Here is a 15,038-nt window from a genome sequence, read left to right as displayed (position 1 = left end):
TATTTTATTAGGCTACAGAACATGTTTAGTTCACAGGTAAATGCCATTTGGTATCCCCGTATGGCTTATCTTCATCCAGAGATAGTCAGTGTCTCTTGAAGATCTCATCTGTGGTGGCTAATTGGGTCACTTTACCCATTAACTGACAGGGGAACTATAGCTTCATTCTATAATTCTGCAACTTCTTGAGCAGCCTCTTGGCAGTAATGCCCAACAAGGGAAATCATATGTTTTCCTGCTGACCATTATGACTTTGAGGACAGTTTAAATTGTATTAACTAGAGAAATTCACTGACAAAAACTTATTGCAGTGAGCTCAGGCCAACTGCGTAGTCCCCACAAGACTGTCCTCACTTGCAACACTAGCTTTAAGATTTGGCTGCCAGGCCCACCTCTGCCTCAGACCTGCTGGCTACAAATTCTGGGACTCCTGGGGATTCCCTCATGTTTGATAATCACTAGAATGACTCAGAGACTCAGGAAGGTACTGTAATTACGATTACAATTTTATAATAACAAAAGAAGAACCACATGGCGCAAAATCTGGGACCCAAATGTGAGGTTTCTGGTGGTCCTCTTCCTAGGGAGTTAAGGACAACATTTCTTCTCAATAAGCTGCATGACAATACCCAAAGAGTATTGCCAACCAGGGAGGCTTGCCTGAGCTTTTGGCGTCCAAAGTTTATATTGTAGTTCAGTCACGTATTGCTTGCATGGCTGACCTTTAGTCTTCAGCCCCTGAAGATTTGGGCTAATAGATTTAGTCTCCATTTCTCTGCAGGGCGGGACTAATATGGCCTGTTCCAAAGTTTCCATTGTAAATCACATCGGTAGAGTCTCTGGTAACCAGACACCTCAGGCAGACAAAGATGTGCTTGTCAGGCAGGACATTCAGGGTCCTAGAGATCATCTCTCAGTAGTGGAGGGCAAAGCCCAGACCTCTCTTTTGGTAAAGTTAGTGCTTCAGGACACACGTATTCAAACAAAGGATGTACTTTTTAGTGAGATACAGTATTGTTTTGCCCTTTACCAGAGAGCTCTTTGTTGAAAGTCTTAAAATTTATGATGATTTCACCTTTATGCTCATACTACAAATATTTAACTTCTTTCTTTTTTTCTTTCTCTAATTTTTGTCCCCTTTCTGGCAGTATTCAGACCAGCCACTTATGTAATTTAATTTTATTTTTATGTATCACATACATGTTTATGGTTATCAATTCTGTTTTTTTCTTGCCAAAAGTGCTTAATACTTTTCCAAACTAGTAGGTCATGCTTTTTTACCCACAAAGGAGATACTCGTCTATACTTTTTTACCAGCTGCAGTCTATATAAACATCCTGGAAAACATTTAGGAAGGGTATCCCAGAAAAAAAGTACTTTAAAAACTATGCTAACGAAGCTTGGACTATATAGGCAGTGAGGAAGACTTAAAGATTTTTAGTTGTGACTGTGACTTATAACATTGTTTTAAATAGTGGAGGTGAGTAGAAATAGTTTGGAGAGAGGAAATTAATCTACAAGCAAGAAGACCAGTTAGGACCGTATTAGTGTTATGCTGAATATAATGAAGGTAATAAAGGGAATGGTTTGGAAGAAATTATTAGCTATGAGAGATGATTTCATCTTTAAAAATATCTTACGCTTTAATAATCTGTACGTATATTACCAGCTTTTAAACCTCTCTTACAATTTTTTATGTTTTCATCTTACACAGTTTCTTGGAATAATACATTCCATGTGTTTTCTATCTAACTATATCTTTTGGCTTATTTTTATTGTTCCCAAAACTGTGCTATTCATTTTATATTTACTTAGTACACATTTGTGAGAGTGAGAGCTTACTCTGTGCCAGTTTACTGTAATAGATGCTGAAGATTCAATGATATGTGTGTGATTTTATTGACCTTGAAAAACCTACAGCTCAATTTGGTAGTCAGACAATTAAAGAGGAAAATCCTGTGATGGAAGGAAGCACAGGATGCTGTGAGAGAATGTTAAAGGAGCATATAAGCTAGACAAGAGATTAGGAGAAAATTTCTAGAAATGTGACACACTAGTATAGAAAAGCAGTTAGGAACATGCACTCTGGAGCCAGAATGATTTTGGATTCTCAGTTCCTTGCTGTGTGACTTTGGGCAAGTTCTAAGCCTCACTTTTAAAATGGGGATAATAATGGTCCCTACTTCATAAAATTGTTATGATGCTAAAATGAGTTATTATATATAAAGTGCTTAGAAAAGTGCCTGGCACATCACAAAATGTTTAGATGTTTTACCTCATTCTTCTCATCTTTTTTTTTCGTTTTCATGGATACATAATTAGTACTCAGTAAACGTTTGAATATAATTGAATGAGAGATGAAATTATAATTTTCTATTTTCTCAAAAGTCTTTAACCAACTCTACTAAAGGCACTTACTATAAAATTATTATTTTATGTCTTTATAGATCCATATTAACCAGAAGTAATAAGCTGGTATGATCCAGAAGGTTTAAGCTCCTATAAAACTTAAAAAAACCAAAAAAACATTGAATTTGCTTATAGATGAGGGTGTGCTGTCCAGTTCATCATAGTTCTTACTAGTCCTTGGTATCTTATGCCCAGTCCTGTTGAGGTTCATGGCCTGGCACTTAGAAATATTTGAATTTGAGACCTCCATGCTAGACCCTGATGCTAGTTCCTTCAGGATAAAAACTGATCTCTTTTAAATCTCAAACATTTGATAGAATGGCTGTCAGTTATTGCCACTAAATGATTATTTGTTGAGTAAATGAATGATGCCTCAATTTTGAGATTAAAAAGAAGTCTGGCACAAAGAACTTTGATTGTTCCCTGAGGGTGAGTTGACTTTATTTTGTAGAATTATGAGGGAATTTTGGTGAAAGTAAGACTGACCGCTACCACAAATAATAAAGAACCCCTATTTCCCAGAGAAATTTTTTCTTAAGATTTTCTAACTTGTCACATGGGGCTCATCAGATCTGTTATGCTTAATTTTAATTGTAGCAATATGAGTTAATGACAGGGCCAGTAATAGTATTCCAGAAGCTATTTATATTTTGATTAGCTACCTTGAATGATACAGTTGTTGAATCATCATTGGTTAATAATGGAAATCAAATCATTGTTTTTAAATGTTTATTTATTTATTTTGAGAGAGAGAGAGGGAGAGAGAGAGGATGAATGTTCCAAGATTGTGGGGTTCCATCTAATGAACTGTGAGATCATGACCTGAACCGAAATGAAGATTTGGATGCTTAACCAACTAAGCCACTCAGGCACCCCACAAATCATTGTTTTTAAAAAAAATTTTTTTAATGCTTATTTGTCTTTGTGTCTCTCTCTCTCTCTCTCTCTCTCTCTCTCTCTCTCTCCCCCATGTGAGTGGGGGAGGAGCAGAGACAAGGAGACAGACTCTGAAGCAGACTCTAGGCTCTGAGCTGTCAGTACAGAGCCCAACGTGGGGCTCGAACTCATGGACCATGAGATCATGGCCTGAACTGAAATTGGACGCTCAACTGACTGAGCCACCCAGGCACCCCAAATCATTGTTTTTAAAATGAGGTAATGATAGTGGCTTTTTGGTGAGCAGGAAGGATGAGTTTTGTAAAATGATTTTGTACTGATTAGAAGAATTATTTAGGGTTTTGAAGCATTGAATAGTCTTAGCCTAAACCAGAAATTAGACTTTAGAAATGAAAAGGAATGAAGAATAATATCTAGGTGGGTGGAAATTTCCATTTTGGGGGGATTGGTAAAATAAAGCCTTGAATTTTAGGGGAGTTATGAAAGCATATTTAAATAATCAGCAGATATAAGCAACTGTATTTAGTATTCGCAGGCAGTCACTTGAGGCTGTGTGGCGATATTTGCTCAGATAATGTTTGATGTGAGTAGAACAGTCCAGAAGAGAAAAATGGAGATAGTTTATTCTTTTCTTGTTTAAGTATTCCCTTGGTGTATTTTTCTTTATTGTAATGAATTGATATTGCCAATTTGCATTCCCAATTACATTGCAGATTCATTTTCTTCTTCATTGTAGTCTTAAGCTGTCATTTTACTTATTTGTAAAAGGTTCCTTTCTATGCTTTGTAACTTTGCAGTTTCTGTTTGGTTTCTAATGTTTCTAATTTCAAGCCCTTTTGCATTATCTTACTCTGCTTATGCATTTATAATGATTTGGTTTCCAATTACTTTCTGATTCATAGACACATAAAATGTCAATTCAGACTCAATCACCTGATATAACCTTTGTCATTTCCACCAATCTCTGGTCAATAGAAAGTTATATGCCTTCTCTAGGATGTTTCAGATGGTATTCAAGTGATAAGATTATGTTAATAGGTAAGCAAGTTAAAAATTTATAAGTAAGACTTTATGACACACTATAATGCTTCATTAATAATTATTCAGTATATTATGTCTGCTATTTTACCTGTTATCTAATTGTCTTCTGATTTGATCTGGTGGAAAATAAGATTGTAATTCTGTAAAACAATGTATCCTAGTTTAGGATAATTCACCACATATTTCACTTTAAAGCTTCTTCAGGGTTTTGCAGTTAAACTTTTATATTTTATTTAAACAATTTTTTTACATTTTAAAAGTAAGATAGCTTTTTAAGAAATTTCTTAGAAGTGTTTTAGAAACAACTTGGGTAATTTAAATTGAACTGTGTTTCTGCATAAGGATTGACAGGAAGTGGTTAATTACATCATTGCATTTAATGTTTTTACTAATAAATTAAAATTAAGGTGTTGTTTAGGCATTTTGGCCTAGGCTTATATTATCACTGAGTCCCCAGTATCCTTAAAGCTAGCTAGGTTTCTAGCATTAGTAGGCAATCAGGAAATACCTGTCTAATGGACACTGACTGAAATTTTATTTTTATTGAGTTGTTATCCTCCAACAAATTATCTAAGAAAAACTTAGGTTAGCACTTCTTATATAAGAATAGCAGGGCAACTCATAAATAAGTTTTACTTAAAATATAGAAGAGGGAAAAACCAAAGTAGCTTAAAAGTATAGAACATTCTATCTTGGAATATAATACTGGAGACAAGAGAATACCAAAGTGAGCTTTTAAATTATCTGCTTATTTAAGTTATTAAAATAAAACCTGACTATTTTAACTGTGTATATGGAAAGTCTTTTTGGCTCCTTGGTTAACAATTCCTTCCTTGGAGATTGCATCTGACTTAAATTCTCTCAGACTGCCCATCGCCCTTGTTGAATACATCTTCCCTAATGTTTGGTTTGATCTGTTTATTACCCTGGGTTTTCCATTTCTTTGCAATTGTCATCTTAGTGACTTTCTTCTGATTTAGTCACTTTCACTTTGGCAGCTTTTCTCTGGCTACTGTTCCTACGTTGAAGTTTTAAACTCAGACATACTGCTTTCTAACCACAACTTCCATCTCTAAAAGCTTGTGAGACACTTCCTCAAGACATTTCATCAACTTCTCTGTCATCCAGTGAGCTGAGACTGTACCCTCTTCACCTTAGGGGTGCATGGTTCCCTTCACTGGACTTAAGATCTCAGTCTAGGTGGCTCTTTTCTTTTTTCAGAACTTCCTGAATTCTCTATGGAGTTCTTAGTTTCTTAAGGTAGAATTTGATATCATTGATTTGTGACTTCTTTTCTTTTTTTTTTTTTAAATAGTTGTCAAGAAATATCCAAACCTCCTGACTATCTTTTTTTTTTTTTTCAACGTTTTTTATTTATTTTTGGGACAGAGAGAGACAGAGCATGAACGGGGGAGGGGCAGAGAGAGAGGGAGACACAGAATCGGAAACAGGCTCCAGGCTCTGAGCCATCAGCCCAGAGCCCGACGCGGGGCTCGAACTCACGGACCGCGAGATCGTGACCTGGCTGAAGTCGGACGCTTAACCGACTGCGCCACCCAGGCGCCCCTGTGACTTCTTTTCTAATTAGTCATCTAGTGCAATAAATTCCCTTAAGCACACTTTAGTCACATCCCTCAAATCTCAATTACTATATTTTCATCTTCATTCAGTTTGAAATACTTAAGTTTTCCTTTTGATTTCTTTTATTTATTGGTTATTTAGAAGCGCGTTATTAAGATTCCAAAAATTGGGAGGTTTTCCCAGATATCTTTTTCTTATATCTTGTTTAATTCATTGTGATTAGAGCACATACTTTGTATGACTTTGATTTATAAATGTGCTGTATGTACTTGGAAAAAAGTGTTTTTTCCTGTTTTTGGGTAGAGTGTTCTATAAATGTCAGTGGTGTCAGGTTGTTTCAGTGTGGCTGTAGTGTTCTGTATTCTTACTGATTTTCTGTCTGATGTTCTTCTATTAAGTGTTACTGGGTGACTTGGAGAGACCTCAGACCCTGGGACCTTGACCCAGCCAATCACAAAAGAGTCACAGAAGGTTCTTGGTCTTCTAACACAAATGAATTCAAGGACAGACAAGCAGCATAGGGCATGAGTAACACAAGCAAGAAAGTTTATTAAGTGAAAAGTAGAGATGAGAGTGCATGAGCTTGATTGAGAGAGAGTGAGAGAGCAAGCGCGAGGGAGTGGGAGTGGGAGTGAGAGCTCGTGAAAGAACGACCTTGAGAGCAAGAGCGGGTGCAGGCAGAAGCTGTATGCCCTGACAGTTGGGTTTCTTTTTCTTTTTGACATTTGTTAAGTAGTAGAATACTTATTACTTGGGGTGGGGATTTCGTGCTGTTTCTTCCTTATTTGGTCAGGGATTTTTGGCCTTTGTCAGCCATCTTGAGGCTGGCTGGTTTGCTAAGGCTTCCTGTGGCTTTGTTTTGGAGTGCTTCCAGGATAGGCTTCTGACTTTCCAGATAGCTGGCCTTGATTTCCTTATTGCTGGCCTCCAGGAATCCTGTCAGAACCTCACTAATTGCTTACTCTAAGTCTTTTTTTTTTAATTAAAAAAAATTTTTTTTTAACCTTATTTATTTTTGAGAGAGAGACACAGAGCATGAGTGGGGGAGGAAGAGAGAGAGAGAGGGAGACACAGAATCCGAAGCAGGCTCCAGGCTCCGACCTGTCAGCACAGAGCCCGATGTAGGGCTCGAACCCACAAACCACAAGCTCATGACCTGGGCCGAAGTTGGATGCTTAACCGACTGAGCCACCCAGGCGCCATGACATAGTCTTTTCAAAACATCTTCACCTCTACTTTTTTCTGCTTGTTGAATCATTTATGCAGAGAAGAGTATTAAATTCTCCATTTATAATTGAGATTTTTGCCTTATTTTTATTAACTGCTCTGTCAGTTAAAAAAAATACATTTTGAGGTTTTTTTTTTTGAGGTGCATATACATTTAAGATTGTTATAGGTCCTTTTTATCTCTAGTGATATTTCTTGTTCTTAAGTCTTTGTCCAATATTAATATAGGCTAGCCACTTTTTTTTTCATTAGTGTTAGGATTTAATATCTTTTCTGTCCTTATGCATTTATCTTTCTGTCTCTCCATCCAAACAGCTTTATTGAGGTATAATTGAGCTATAACATCGTGTAAATTTAATCTGTCTTACTTTTAATTTAATTGAATCTTTATATACAAAATGGGTTTATTCTGGACAGCATATAGTTGGTTCTTGATTATTTTTTTCCAGTCTGACAGTCTCTGTCAAATGGGGTGCTTGTACCATTTAAATTTAATTATTACCATTACCATGGGGTGCTTGTACCACTTAAAATTAACTAATACTGTGGCTTGTTTTGGATCCATCCCCTTACTACTTGGTTTCAGTTTGCCCATGTGTTCTCATTTCCTTTTTTCCCTCTTGCCATCATTTGGATTACTTGATGTTTTGATTTCATTATAGCACCACTTTAGGCTTATTAGGTATAAATCTTGGTTTTATATTTTAGGAGTTGTTCTAAGGTTTAGAGTATATCCCTTTAATCGTTCACTGTTGACCTTTAAATAATATTATATCACTTTATAGTTAGGGTAAGACCCATACAACAATATCATTCTATTTCCTATCATATATTTTGCTTCTAAATATGTTATAAACCACACAATGTTTTAATATTTTTGCTTTAGTTATCTTTTAATGAAGTGAAGAACAAATATTTTATATTTATTCTAGTTTTCAAACATTTCTTTTTCTTTTTTTCCTTTTTTTTTTCCACCAGTCATCTTTTATTTGGTGTTAATTCTTAATTAGGATGTGATTCATCCTAATTAAAGGATTCAAAGGTGCCAGGCAAAGGTCATAGTCAGGAATGTGAATGTGCCTCCATACCGGGCCCTCTTCGGTGGTGCTTGCATAGCGGCTCATGTGTGTGTTCCGTGTAATGACATAGTTGAAAAGCACATAAGCTGCCAGCACATAGAAATGCCAGTGATGCTTCCTTTCTTCACATTGACATACTTGTTGTAATACTGGTAATAACCTCTCTGCAATGCTCTGGCAATGCCCTTATGGTGAAATCCCACATCAGTATCCAGCTTGACTGTTCTCCTCGTTTGACGTCCATGAGCTTCTTCTTCATTGGTATGGAGAATGCCATCTTAGAGTCCTGGGTGTCTGTTATATCTAGTTGTCAGCCATTTCTGACAACTCTTCCTATTTTTTGTTTAGATACAGGTTTTATTGTTGTTGTTTAGATCTTATTTCTTCTGCCAGAAAACTTTCTTTTAAAATCTTTTGTGTTTTGGCCTGGTGGAAATTCATCTTATCAAATTTTGTCTGTCTGAAAAATTTTTTTATTGTGCTTTCATTTTTTAAAGATTTTCATTTGCTAAAGAGTTTTGGGTTTACAGTTTTTCTGTTAGTACTTTTAAACTGGTGTTCTATTATCTTCTGGCTTATATAATTCATGACAAAGAGTCTACTGTCATTCCTATTTTTGTACCTTTGCATGTAAGGTTTTTTTCCTTCTTGCTGGAGTTTGTACATACTTTCTTCTTACATCCTTCTTGTTCTCTAGGCTTCCACTGGGGTGTGTGTTATGTGTGCATGCTCATATGTGTGTTTAATTTTGCCATAATCTGAGGCATTTTTTCTTCCTAGTTGTTTTGTGTTTCCTTACCACTTTTCTTTTTTAAAATCACATTCCAGTTGTACAGATGTTCTGTCTTTTTAATCTCTCAGGTCTTTGATTCTCAGTTGTTCCCCCCACCCCTGCCACCTTTTTTGTATTTCTTTTTTTTTTTTTTTTAATTTTTTTTCAACGTTTATTTATTTTTGGGACAGAGAGAGACAGAGCATGAATGGGGGAGGGGCAGAGAGAGAGGGAGACACAGAATCGGAAACAGGCTCCAGGCTCTGAGCCATCAGCCCAGAGCCTGACGCGGGGCTCGAACTCACGGACCGCGAGATCATGACCTGGCTGAAGTCGGACGCTTAACGACTGCGCCACCCAGGCGCCCCCCTTTTTTGTATTTCAGTTGGAAGAAGTGCTACACTTTTCTTCTTCAAGATTGTTTCTTCTTTAGTGATTCTTTCCTTTGTTGTGCTCAGTCTGTCAATAATCCCATTGATTAGCATTCTTTTTTTCTCTGATACTGTTTTTTATATCTTTCATTTCCATTTGTCTCATTTTTATAGTTTTCATCTCTTTGTGCTGTAATTCCACATTTGTCCATACATATTTTCCACCTTTTCCTTTAAAATAACTAAGGTTTGGGGCACCTGGGTGGCTCAGCCAGTTAAGGGTCTGAGTTCGCTCAGGTCATGATCTCACGGCTTGTGAGTTTGAGTCCCGTGTCAGGCTCTGTGCTGACAGGTTGGAGCCTGGAACCTGCTTTGGATTCTGTGTCTCCCTCTCTCTCTGCCCCTCCCCCACTCACACTCTGTGTGTGTGTGTGTGTGTGTGTGTGTGTGTGTGTGTGTGTGTGTGTTTCTCAAAAATAAATACAAATTAAAAAAATATTAAGGTTATTTTGTTTATTAATTTTATTTTTTAATTTTTTTAATTTTTTTTTTCAACGTTTTATTTATTTTTGGGATAGAGAGAGACAGAGCATGAATGGGGGAGGGGCAGAGAGAGAGGGAGACACAGAATCGGAAACAGGCTCCAGGCTCTGAGCCATCAGCCCAGAGCCTGACGCGGGGCTCGAACTCACGGACCGTGAGATCGTGACCTGGCTGAAGTCGGACGCTTAACCGACTGCGCCACCCAGGCGCCCCATAATTTTATTTCTTAATTATATATTTATTTTTAAAATTTACATCCAAGTTAGTTAGCATATAGTGCAACAATGATTTCAGAAGTATATTGCTTAATGCCCCTTACCCATTTAGCCCATCCCCCCTCCCACAACCCCTCCATCAACCCTTTGTTTGTTCTCCATATTTAAGAGTCTGTTATGTTTTGTCCCCCTCCTTGTTTTTATATTATTTTTACTTCCCTTCCCTTAGTTCATCTGTTTTGTATCTTAAAGTCATCATATGAGTGAAGTCATATGATATTTATCTTTCTCTGACTAATTTCATCCATGTAGTTGTAAAAGGCAAGATTTCATTCTTTTTGATTGCTGAGTAATAAATACTCCATTGTGTGTGTGTGTGTGTGTGTGTGTGTGTGTGTGTGTGTGTGTGTGTGTGTGTATACATACACACACACACACACATCTTCTTTATCCATTCATCTGTCAATGGACATTTCGGCTATTAAGGTTATTTTAAAGTCTTTGATAATTCTAAAACATGAGACATCTCTGAGTCTTATTCTGTTGGCTGTCTTGTCTACTGAATGTAGATCATTTTTTTTCTTGCTTTGTGTATGTGTGATATATTTTTTATTGGTTGATATATATATATATATTTATATATATATATATATTTTCCTGTTTGAACAGTAGAGACTGAGGTAAATGTATTTGTGCTTAGTAATGGGTATATCTCTTTTTTCAGTTTGTTACTAGGTCTCATTTGAAGGGGGGTGGTTAGTGGTTGAATCAATCTGTTCTCTATTTCAGGTGGGTTTGTGTTGCTATATAGGTATCTTTGATGCTCCAAAAACCCCACATTCCTTCAGCACATGACTGCTGTTAATGAGCTTATTGAGAGTGTGGAGCATAAAAGAGTTTCTGCCAAAAGTGGAATCAATACAAAATTGAATTCTCCCAAAGGTGAATCAGTTTATATCTCATCTCCCCTTGGAAGAGCTTGGGGTTCAGTTCATTCTGTTGCCTAGAGACCTCAGCTCTCTATAGCCTTAACCAAAGTTAAGAATTTATAGATTATCTGCTTTTTATAATTGTCAGATTAGAAGCATCATTCTCTTGACACTTGTTATAGTAAGTGAAAGTGGAACTTTCTCTTAAACCAGCCTTTTAAAGATAACTTTAATTAATTAATTAGTTTTTGAGAGAGAGAGAGAGAAAGAAAACACACACATGCAGGGTAGGGGCAGAGAGAAAGAGGGACAGAGGATCCAAAGCAGATTGGAAGCAGATCCAAAGTGGGCTCTATACTGACAGCAGAGAGCCCGATGCAGGGCTCGAGCTCACAAACCCCCAGATCATGACCTGAGCCAAAGTTGGATGCTTAACCCAGGTGCCCCAAGATAACTTTAAAGGAGCTAAACACTTTAAGATTATGAATATAGGCCTATAGAATGAATGGAGAAAAAATTTACTAATGTTACTCAGTTGGTACTTTTAACTTGGGATAATATCTGTTGTGACAGTTGCATGTGTAATTTGAAGTATGCTATAACTTAGAGATGGGAGTGAAAATAATGGAAATATGTTAAATGACTTAAATATTGGCTGTAATCATGAAGGCAGTGATATATAGAAGATGCCCATAACAAGTTAGGATAAATTTTCTTTCAAGAATTGTGAATGGGCAAAAAGAGTATTTTTAATTTAACATATTTTATGTATATAATTTCAAATATTAACAAGTAAATCCACTAATGATAAGTTATATAATAAAATTTTTAGATTTCATGTCTATTCCTAAGAAAGTCTTTTTTTCAAGCATTTAACCTCCCTTTGTATGTACCTTTTTCGTACAGTACATGGTACAATACATGTAAAGTCTGTTGGGTTTTTTTAATGTTTATTTTTGAGAGAGAGAGAGAGACAGAGCATGAGTGGGGGAGGGACACACACACACACACACACACACACACACACACACACACACACACAGAATCCAAAGCAGGCTTCAGTCTCTCAACCTCATGAACTGTGAGATCATGACCTGAGTGGAAGTCAGATACTTAACCGACTGAGTCAGACCCCCTCAGATGTTGCAAATATCTTTGGAACATTTATTTCAGAGGCAAAGAAGTCTTTCTTTGGTTATTTTCTTATTTTTAATTGCAGTCTATTCCAAGTGATTTTACTTTTTTAGCTGTTTGACTTGAAGCTGCTAGTTACCTAATCTCCAATAGACTCAGTTTCCTTTTGAGGCAAGTTAAGTAATAATACAAAGCTCAGAAATACATGTCTTGTGAGGAATTATGTAATTTGAATGATATATGTTAAGAACCAAGCACAACAACACTTTATTACTGGTCTTTAATACATGATAGGTGCTACTATAAATGTTGATGTGTTAAGTATACAAAGTTAAATATAGAAAGTCTGTAGTGATCAACAAGGAGTAAAACAAGGAGTGTTTCTTGTTTTGACCAAAGAGGTTTCTGATTCACAAAAAGTCAGAGTAAAATAAAAAAATGAAGTTACTTTCATTTCTCAACAGGTAGCATCATATTATTTAGAGTCTTGCCACCTCTATGTTACTTTATACATACTTTATATACAGGAACGATCCATTATATGAATTTGAGATTTAAAAAAAAATTTTTTTTAATGTTCATTTACTTTGAGAGACAGAGACAGAGTGCAAGTGGGGGAGGGGCAGAGAGGGAGACACGGAGATTTTTGATTTAAGAATGGAAAAGCTATGTTTACTTGCTGTAAATGATGTTTCTACAATTAAAGGAGGACAAATTCTTTTAACCTTTGAAAAGATTGTGTGTGGGGGGGCACCTGAGTGGCTCAGTTGGTTGAGTGTCTGACTCTTGGTTTTGGTTCAGGTCATGATCTCATGGTTTGTGAGTTCAAGCTCCGCGTCAGGCTCTGCACTGACAGTGCAGATCCTGCCTGGAATTCTTTCTCTCTTCCTCTCTCTCTGCCCCTCCCCTGCTCATTCTTTCTCTCTCAAATAAAACTTAAAAAAATGTTTTTTAGAGGTACCTGGCTGGCTTAGTTGGTAGAGCATGGACTCTTGATATCATGGTCATGAGTTTGAGACCCTCCTTAACTTAAAATTAAAAAAAAAAAAAGCCAAGAATTTTTTTTTCTTTTTTTTAAAAACGTGATTGTGGCATTTGGTTTTCATTGTGTTATTCCTCGGCAGAATTTGGGCTATGAATGTCTATGAATGTAGGAGGTTACCTTTTCTTACATAATTGGGTGCAGGAAATATTAAGGTTATACTTTTCTCCCTTGCTTGAAATTTTATACATCATAGCTCATGGATTTTTAAAAACAGATGAAATAGAACATGAAGGTATTAATATATATACTTCTCAATATGAGTACAAGTTCCAAAAAATTTTTCCTCTAGGGTAAATATATCACATACATGAAATAAAGGCTTTAACATTGCTTTCCAAATTCCCAGCAAGAATGTAACCTATTTTGACTCTTTGATGCTTATAGTTTATTTTTTTTCTCTTAAAAGGAATTTATAAGAAATAGGTATTTTTAATCCACATGGAATTTTTACTTTGGCAAATTTCTTCCTCAGGTGGCTAGGTCATTTAAACCTATGAGTGCATTGGAGACAAATGTATGAATGCCAGAACTATCCTGAAATTTCTGCCCATTTGGCCAGACCCTTGATAATATGGCTCTAAGATTCCCAATTGGCCAGCTCCCCACTTAAGAATTCTGTGTTGTGATAAGAGGAAGAGAAGAAACAAAAGAAATAAAGAAAATTTCAAGAGCATTACAGTTTTTTTAAAAGAAAAATTGTCTTAAGATATACATAAAATTTACCTTTTTAACCATCATTAAACAATGGTTCAGCAGCACTAAGGACATTCACATTGTTGTACAGCCATCACCATTATCCATCTTCAGATTTTTTTCATCTTTCTGCATGGAACTTTGTACCTGTTAAACGCTAACTCCTTATCCTCCCCCCCCCCCCCCAGCTCCCTAATTTCTGTCCCTATGAATTTGACTAAGGAGCATTATAGTTTTAAATGAATTTAGATGTTGGAAGCCAAATTGGTCTTAAACTAGTTAGATACTAGGATTACTCTTATTTTTCTTGGCTGAACTGCCCTCAGTTTAGAGAAGTTACAGATTCTGAAGAATGAAATGGCAGAGAAGATGAAGCCACACTTGGGGAAGAGACTCAGATTTTGTTGCATGTGAAATAAACTTGAAATTTTGGTTGTTGCTTTTGGAATACAAATTTCCCTGTAGATGTAGTGGTTTCCAGAGGATATGATTGTGGTTAAAGAGATGTATCACCCACAGCATATCTAAAATTTTGGATACAGTGTATTTGAATTCCAGACCTATCCTGACTGCACTCTAAGTTCGTCAGACTATGGCTCTGTGAAAGTGCGTCTGTTCTCTGAAATACAGAAATCAATGTTTTGGGCTTCCATCAGTGATACACATCTTCTTTTCTTCAATGTAATAAGAGCATTTAAAAAGTAAAAATAAGCATTTAAACAGAAAACAAGCATTTAATAATAAATAATAATAAAAAGCATTTAAAAGGTAAACAGAAGCATTTAAAACTACATGCTCAGAAATTTTGGATAGCTTTGGGCCTATACCTACTCTTTAGTAGATAAAGACACTGAAAAAACTGTCATTTGTATTTTATACTGTGTATCCCTTGTAATGAATTTCTCTGCTTGAAAAAATATATTAAAAAAGACGACAAAAAGGACAAAAAAGAAAAAAATTAAAAATCCTCTGCTTATGCATGTGAGGAAGACACAAATACTATATTTTTGGACTGCAATCCCATGTCTGAGCTCACTAATGGTTACAGATTCTCAGGGGATGTGTCTCCTGCCCCCAGCCTCTATCTATCCCCTCACAAGTT

General features: G+C 36.2%; 1 protein-coding gene and 1 pseudogene across 2 annotated transcripts in view; one reads left to right on the top strand and one right to left on the bottom strand.

The window, feature by feature from the left end:
* The window catches only part of RNGTT (RNA guanylyltransferase and 5'-phosphatase), a 314,047-nt gene that overhangs the window by 137,087 nt on the left and 161,922 nt on the right, over nt 1-15,038 (top strand). The window lies entirely within an intron of this gene.
* On the bottom strand, nt 6,710-8,511 carry LOC147581075 (ATP synthase F(0) complex subunit f, mitochondrial pseudogene; annotated as a pseudogene).

This window comes from Puma concolor, chromosome B2, assembly GCF_028749965.1.
Source record: "Puma concolor isolate L17-30 chromosome B2, mPumCon1.1.hap2, whole genome shotgun sequence".
Lineage (NCBI taxonomy): Eukaryota > Metazoa > Chordata > Mammalia > Carnivora > Felidae > Puma > Puma concolor.
Note: the sequence above shows the minus strand (reverse complement) of the source record. Positions and strands in the feature narration are given on the sequence as shown.